Raw genomic sequence first — 8,247 nt, forward strand, 5'->3', positions numbered from 1 at the left:
AGCCACTTGATCCCAGCATGGCTCTCCACACCTGCACCACAGCAGCCTGACCAGCAGCCGCAAAGCAGGCAGACACACAGGCTGCACTACAGCCTGACCAGCAGCCACAAATGTAGGCTGACACACAGCCAGAACTGCAGACTGCACCATAGCCTGACCAGCAGCCACAGACACAGGCTGATACACAGCCTCATTCACAGCCACAGCCAGAACAGCAGCCTGAGCCACATCCTGTTCCTGCAGCAGCATGTGTGCTCCCACAAACTGGACCGATGCCGAGATCCGAAAGCTACTGCTCATCAGGGTGGAGGAAGAAATTAAACACCAGATGAATGGCACAGTTAAAGATGCAGTAGTGTACCGCTATATACCCAGATGCTGGAGTCCCAAGGGATAAAATGCACGCAGTAGCAAGTGGTAAATAAATTAAAGGTCTTGCATAAGCAGTTCACTAAAGTGCACAACCAGAACCGCAAAAAAAGTGGTGCAGCACACCAGGAATGGGTACATTACGAATTGTGCTACAGCACTTTTAGAAATACAGTGCTTACAAACCCCTTAGCAGTGTCCTCCTCAATCACACCATCCTGCTCCAGCCAGCAGGAGGATAGTCAAGAGATACTGGCTACACAGGCTGCTCTGCCGTCCTCGCAATGCAGCTCAACATCGCTGCTCCTTCTGAACGACGAGCCTGGAGAAGGTAGTGGGATGGATTCATCTGTGAATGCTGACAGTATCAATACCACCATATATGATGTAGTTCAGGCAAGCACAGAGACAGCGCACCCCAATACGCCCCTTCCAATGCGCTCTAATAGTAAGTATAAAATAAAGAAAAACACACATTATACTAGGGGTGTGCACCGGCCACTTTTCGTGTTTTGTGTTTTGGTTTTGGATCTGGATCTTTCTTCGTGTTTTGGATCTGGATTGGTTTTGCCAAAACCACCCTTCCGTGTTTTGGGTTCTGGGTTTTGTGTTTTGGATCTGTATTTTTTTTAAAAAAGCATAAAAACAGCTAAAATCACAGAATTTGTAGGTTTTTCTGCTCCTATGCTATTATTAACCTCAATAACCTTAATTTCCACTCATTTCCAGTCTATTCTGAACACCTCACACCTCACAATAGTGTTTTTATGTCCAAAACGTTGCACCGAGGTAGCTGGATGACTATGCTAAGCGACACGAGTGGGCGGCACAAACACGTGACCCATCTAGGCGTGAAACTGCAGTGGCAGACAGGATGGCAGTTTGAAAAACTAGGCCCCAAACTGTACATAATGCAAAGAAAAAAAAGAGGTGCAAGATGGAATTGTCCTTGGGCCCTCCCACCCACCCTTATGTTGTATAAACAGGACATGCACACTTTAACAAACCAATCATTTCAGCGCCAGGGTCTGCCACACAACTGTGGCTGAAATGATTGGTTCGTTTGGGCCCCCACAAAACAAGCTGGCAATTAATGTGTCCCTGCACAAACTGGCTCTATGGAGGCAAGATCTCATCCTCATCCTCCTCATCCACCGATTCCTCACCCTCTTCAGTGTGTACATCCTCATCCTCACAAAGTATTAACTCGTCCCCACTTGAATCCACCACCACAGGTCCCTCTGTACCTTCTGGAGGCTGGTCTCCCTGGAAGAGCTGATAATTCATTTTGATGAACATCATCTTCTCCACATTCTGTGGAAGCAACCTCCTACGCCTTTCGCTGACAAGGTTCCCGGCTGCACTAAACACTCTTTCGGAGTACACACTGGAGGGGGGGCAACTCAGGTAAAATAGAGCCAGTTTGTACAGGGGCCTCCAAATTGCCTCTTTTTCCTGCCAGTACAGGTATGGACTGTCTGCCATGCCTACTTGGATGCTGTCACCGATGTAATCCTCCACCATTCTGTCAATGGTGACAGTATCATATACAGTGACAGTAGACATGTCAGAAATTGTTGCCAGGTCCTTCAGTCCGGACCAGATGTCCAAACTTGGTCCTGCCTGCCCTGCATCACCGCCAGCGGGTTGCTTAGGATACCTAAGTTTTTTCCTGGCAGCCCCAGTTGCAGGAGAAAATGAAGAAGGAGCCGTTGACGTGTCACGTTCCGCTTCAGCTGACAGTGTGTTCACCAGCAGGTCTTTGCACCTCTGCAGGCTTGTGTCGGCCGGAAAGAGAGACACCACATAGGCTTTAAACCTAGGATCGAGCACGGTGGCCAAAACGTAGTGGTCTGATTTCAACAGATTGACCACCCTGGAATCCTGGCAAAGCGAATGAAGGGCTTCATCCACAAGTCCCACATGCCGAGCGGAATCGCTCCGTCTTAGCTCCTCCTTCACTTTCTCCAGCTGCTTCTGCAAAAGCCTGATGAGGGGAATGACCTGACTCAAGCTGGCAGTGTCTGAACTGACTTCACGTGTGGCAAGTTCGAAGGGCTGGAGAACCTTGCACAATACGGAAATCATTCTCCACTGCGCTTGAGTCAGGTGCATACCCCCTCCTTTGCCTATGTCATAGGTGGATGTATAGGCTTGTATGGCCTTTTGCTGCTCCTCCATCCTCTGAAGCATATAGAGGGTTGAGTTCCACCGCGTCACAACCTCTTGCTTCAGGTGATGGCGGGGCAGGTTCAAGAGTGTTTGCTGGCGCTCCAGTCTTCGGCACGCAGTCGCTGAATGGTGAAAGTGGCCAGAAATTTTTCGGGCCACCCAAAGCGTCTCCTGCACGCCCCTGTCGCTTTTCAGAAAATTCTGCACCACCAAGTTTATTGTGTGAGCAAAACATGGGACGTGCTGGAATTTGCCCAGATGTAATGCCCGCACAATATTGGTGGCATTGTCAGATATCACAAATCCCCAGGAGAGTCTAAGTGGGGTAAGCCACTGGGCGATGATTTCCCTCAGTTTCTCTAAGAGGTTGTCGGCGGTGTGCCTCTTACTGAAACCGGTGATACACAGCGTAGCCTGCCTTGTAACGAGCTGGCATTTCTGAGATGCTGCTACTGGTGACGCTGCTGCTGTTGCTGCGTAAGGTGATACATCTACCCAGTGGGCTGTCAAAGTCAAATAGTCCTTAGTCTGCCCTGTTCCACTTGTCCACATGTCCGTGGTTAAGTGGACATTGTGTACAACGGCATTTTTCAGGACACTGAGGACCCTTTTTCTGACGTTTCTGTACAGTCTCGGTATCGCCTGCCTAGTGAAGTGGAATCTAGACGGGATTTGGAACCGGGGACACACTACCTCCATCAATTGTCTAAATCCCACTGCACTAATGGCGGATACCGGACGCACGTCTAACACCAACATAGCAGTCAAGGCCTCAGTTATACGTTTTGCTTCAGGATGACTGCTGTCGTACTTCATCCTCCTCGCTAAGGACTGTTGGAGGGTCAATTGTTTAGTAAAAGTAGTGGTGTTCCTACTTCCTCTCTGGGATGATGAACGACTCCCAGCAGCAGCAACAGCAGCAGCGGCAGCAGTAGGCGTAGCAATGCAGGATCCTCCAGAGGAATCCCGGATAGGAGAGTCAGTCATGCCAGTGACATGGCCTGCAGGACTACTTCCGATCCTGACTAAGGAGGAAATTGACGAGGAGGGAGTTGACGGTGTGGTTTGCAGGCGCTTGGATACAACAGGACAACGGGATTTAGGTGTCCCTGGACTGCTTACGGTCTTAGCCAAAGTTTCTGAACTTGACAGTAACTTTTTATGAACGCGCTGCAGGTGCCGTATAAGGGAGGATGTTCCTAGGTGGTTGACGTCCCTACCCCTACTTATTTCACCTTTACATATGGTACATATGGCAAGACAGTTGTTGTCCGGATTTGGATAGAAATATTGCCAGACCAAAGAGGTGGAATGTTTGGTCTTCTGCCCAGGCATGACCGTGATGGGCTTTTTCATCCCACGGACAACAACTGTCTCCCCCGGAGCCTGATTTAAACAAACCACATCACCATCAGAATCCTCCTCGCCAACTTCCTCCTCAGCGCCAGCTACACCAGTATCCTCATCCTGTTGTACTTCAACAGTGACATCTTCAATTTGCATATCAGCAAGTGGACTGTGGGTGCTCCTTTCAGCACTTGCAGGGGGCGTGCAAATGGTGGAAAGAGCCACCTCTTCCCGTCCAGTGCTGGGAAGGTCAGGCATCGCAACCACCACCACACTTGGACTCTCCTTGGGGATTTGTGATATCTTCTTAGAAAGCACAGTTCTTCGCTGTGCTTTTGCCAGCTTAACTCTTTTGATTTTTTTAGTGGGAGGAGGGCTTCCATCGTCATGTGAAGCTGAACCACTAGTCATGAACATACTAGGGATCGACCTTAGCCGTTCCTTGCCACTCCGTGTCGTAAATGGCATATTGGCAAGTTTACGTTTCTCTTCAGCTGATTTAAATGTCTTTTTCAAGGTCATTTTCCTGAACTTTGCCATTTGGGATTGTATGTGCCCTCTACTATGACATTGGGCATCGGCCTTGGCAGACGACGTTGATGGCATGTTATCGTCTATGTCATGACTAGTGGCAGCAGCTTCAGCACTAGGAGGAAGTGGTTCTTGATCTTTCTCTATTTTATTATTATCGGAGAAAGTTTGGTCCTCCATTTATGTTATATCGATTTGATATATACGTGCGGCTAAACACAGAAAATAATTTTTTTTTTGGTTTGGACTGGAGAGTACTTTGTGGGTTACAGCACCCTTTAACGGTCAAGCCAGCCGGTCCTTTACTTATGACACAGGCGCACGCTTGGCACTACTTTGTTGATGCACGTGCGGCTACTGCGCACACAATTCACAAACACAGAAAATAATTTTTTTTTTGGTTTGGACTGGAGTGTACTTTCGGGGGTTACAGCACCCTTAACGGTCAAGCCAGCTGGCCCTTTACTTATGACACAGGCACACGCTTGGCACTACTTTGTTGATGCACGTGCGGCTACTGCGCACACAATTCACAAACACAGAAAATAATTTTTTTTTGGTTTGGACTGGAGTGTACTTTCGGGGGTTACAGCACCCTTTAACGGTCAAGCCAGCCGGCCCTTTACTTATGACACAGGCGCACGCTTGGCACTACTTTGTTGATGCACGTGCGGCTACTGCGCACACAATTCACAAACACAGAAAATAATTTTTTTTTGGTTTGGACTGGAGTGTACTTTCGGGGGTTACAGCACCCTTTAACGGTCAAGCCAGCCGGCCCTTTACTTATGACACAGGCGCACGCTTGGCACTACTTTGTTGATGCACGTGCGGCTACTGCGCACACAATTCACAAACACAGAAAATAATTTTTTTTTTGGTTTGGACTGTAGTGTACTTTCGGGGGTTACAGCACCCTTAACGGTCAAGCCAGCCGGCCCTTTACTTATGACACAGGCGCACGCTTGGCACTACTTTGTTGATGCACGTGCGGCTACTGCGCACACAATTCACAAACACAGAAAATATATTATTTTTTTAGCACTTGGGGGAAGCACCCCTGATGGACAGAGCACCCCCTGGACAACACTACAGCACTCCTTTAGGACTGGGACACTGCACAGGACTTTGGAGTGGACACAGCCCCTATGGAGAACTGACTGCACAACACAGTCCAGCCAGCCCCTATGGACTTTGAAGTAGTGGACACAGCCCCTATTAACAACAGCAGCACAGCACAACACAGCCAGCCCCTATGGACTTTGAAGTAGTGGACAACAGCAGCACTACACTACACTACACTACACTACACAGCCCTAACTCCCACCCTCCCTCTTCACTGTCCACAGCCGAGTGAGAAAATGGCGCCGACGCGGGTACCTTATATAGGATCCAAAACCCGCGAGACTCGGAAGGCGGGATGATGACGTTTTGCCTCGATTTCAGATCCGAGTCAGGCGGGAAAAGTCGAGCCTGACTCGGATCGGACTCGGATCGGGGGGGCTCGGGGGGGTTCGGATTTCAGAAATCCGAACCCGATCACCCCTACATTATACACACACTACAACCATATAGTAACTGTTGCAGAGTGCTCTAGCGTGCAGGTGGATACAAGGCCACAAGCACATTTACGCAAACACCATTGCTATCTTTATATCGCCTCAGTGCATATTACAATTTGTTTTTTCTTTCTTTCCTTTGCAGTCTACAATGTGCAACCAAGAAAGAATAAGCTAAACAGGTTGAGCAAGCTGCTCCAGGGTTTGACTTCTGTGATTGTGGTGAATCTCCGTGAATTGGATGCCGACATACAAAGGCAGGAGGATGCTAGAATGGAGCAGTTTCTAGAGTCAGAAAGGCAAATGCAGCAGTCATTTATGATACAGTTAGTGGCTATGCAGGACAGACAAATGTCTTTTTTTGAGCGCACGTTTGCTCCTGGTTTTATAAATCAAACACACCAAATACCACAGGCCCCAGTGTACCCAGAACACACATATGGGCAGTACAGTAGGGGGCCCAATTATTACAACCCTAGCACTAATACAACACAAACAAACCTAGAGTCATCAGAGTATACAGTGTATAGGAAATTGCCTTAAACATGCCTATTTTCAAAATTCTGTTCATTGTACCAACTGGCACTTTTACTATTTTATTATTGTTTTTTCTATTGTGTCGGTAAATTTAAAATGTTTATTGTGTGAAGGCACTTTTCGAATATTTTCATATGCTACAATTCAAAATTTGTGGCCCATGATGTCCTCCTTGTCTGGCTACGTTACTTGTCACTTGTTTAATACTATTTTTAAACTGTATTTTGTACTCTTGTATTGTGTCTAGTTTTGTCTGCAGGGATCTGAAAGGCACTTTTTTATATATTAATACAGTGCGTAACAAAGTACCATTTTATACCATGACCCAGGATCTCCTCCTTGTGTGGCCAAACGATACTTGACACTTGTTTAATACTGTATTTATATTGTACTTTAAAACATTAATATCTGCACATATTTAATGTTCATAAAAACAACTTTGAAGCCAAATAAATAAAAAACTTGTTTGGAACATTATTATTATGTTTTCTATTTAAAAAAAACAAAATTTTTAATGACATCTATAGAGAAAAGCAGGGATTACCCAGGTTCACTGTAAACGGGGCCAACCTGGGTACAACCTGGTACAGTGTAAACAGTGTCTGAAGCCGGGTTCGACCCGGGATTGACCAGTGTTCAAATTCCCGGGTCGGACCCTGGATTTTGGTGTAAAAGGGGTATTAGGCTCCCAGAATCATGGCACATTCACATGTAGAGTTCAGTGGCAAACGTAGGATTTCTAGAAGGGGGGTTTCCAAATGCTTGAATTTAGAGTGAGTGTGGCCAGTCCATGAAGAGGGTAGAATTAGCACTTAACCAGCTTTAATATGTGTCATACAAAGGGTATTGTGTGTCATAATTCCAGCATATACAGGACCAGAGATCACAATAAGCTATTAGATGCAGCAGTAGGGCCATCCTGCCTGAGCTTAATGTATTTATTTTAGATGTGAGCACCATTCCAGAGCATGGGAGCAAGTCTGGGAGCCTGGAGGAGCAGCAGAAGAACCTAAAACTGCCCTTGACATATATTTACATATTGGGCTCTATAGCAGGGCATCCCTAACAGTGAATGGTTTCCATATCTCTGAGTTGGTGCACAGGTTATTTATTACTGAATGATGCATGTTAAAAGATCCACAGGTGGTGCTTATTTCATTTGTGATATTGTGAAGAAAATTCAGTACTAGTAACATTTTATTACATTACTTTTTCTATTGTGATCATGGTGTGGGCTGGGGAGGGGGGTTTCCAGGCAGATGGAAACCCCCCCTGCATTTGCCAATGGAGTTCCAGTGTAAAGGCAAACTAAGAGTATAGATCACAGCTGCAAAAATAGGAAAACTACTAGTATATCTAAACACACACACACACACACACACACACACACATATCTTGACTATAGTGGTGTTTCTATTTGATAAATCTGATACATTTCCTATATATTATTTTATTTTCTATAATAAATTTCTTTATTAAATAGAGCTGACGGAACAGGTATGATCATTAATTAACCATGTCTATTAATTGCTTGGTTAGATAGTTAGAACTTTGTGAGGTAAGACCAATTATTGAAAACGTATATAAAAAGTAAAAAATCATATTACATTTTAAAATTGATGATCACAGATTTTTTTTTAATTAAGACTAACATGTGGTAAAAATGTAATTTATTTTACAGTCAATGTATTTAGCCTCTAGCAAGTAAAACTGACATCACTATTATAGCAGA

The 8,247-nt window shown here is 45.8% G+C and overlaps 1 pseudogene; it reads left to right on the top strand.

Annotated features, from left to right (window-relative positions):
• Positions 1 to 247: 247 nt before the first annotated feature.
• Positions 248 to 6,521, top strand: LOC148479690 (uncharacterized; annotated as a pseudogene).
• The last annotated feature ends 1,726 nt before the right edge of the window (positions 6,522 to 8,247 follow it).

Source organism: Taudactylus pleione, unplaced genomic scaffold (genome assembly GCF_031769625.1).
Source record: "Taudactylus pleione unplaced genomic scaffold, aTauple2 ptg000615l, whole genome shotgun sequence".
NCBI classification, from domain to species: domain Eukaryota; kingdom Metazoa; phylum Chordata; class Amphibia; order Anura; family Myobatrachidae; genus Taudactylus; species Taudactylus pleione.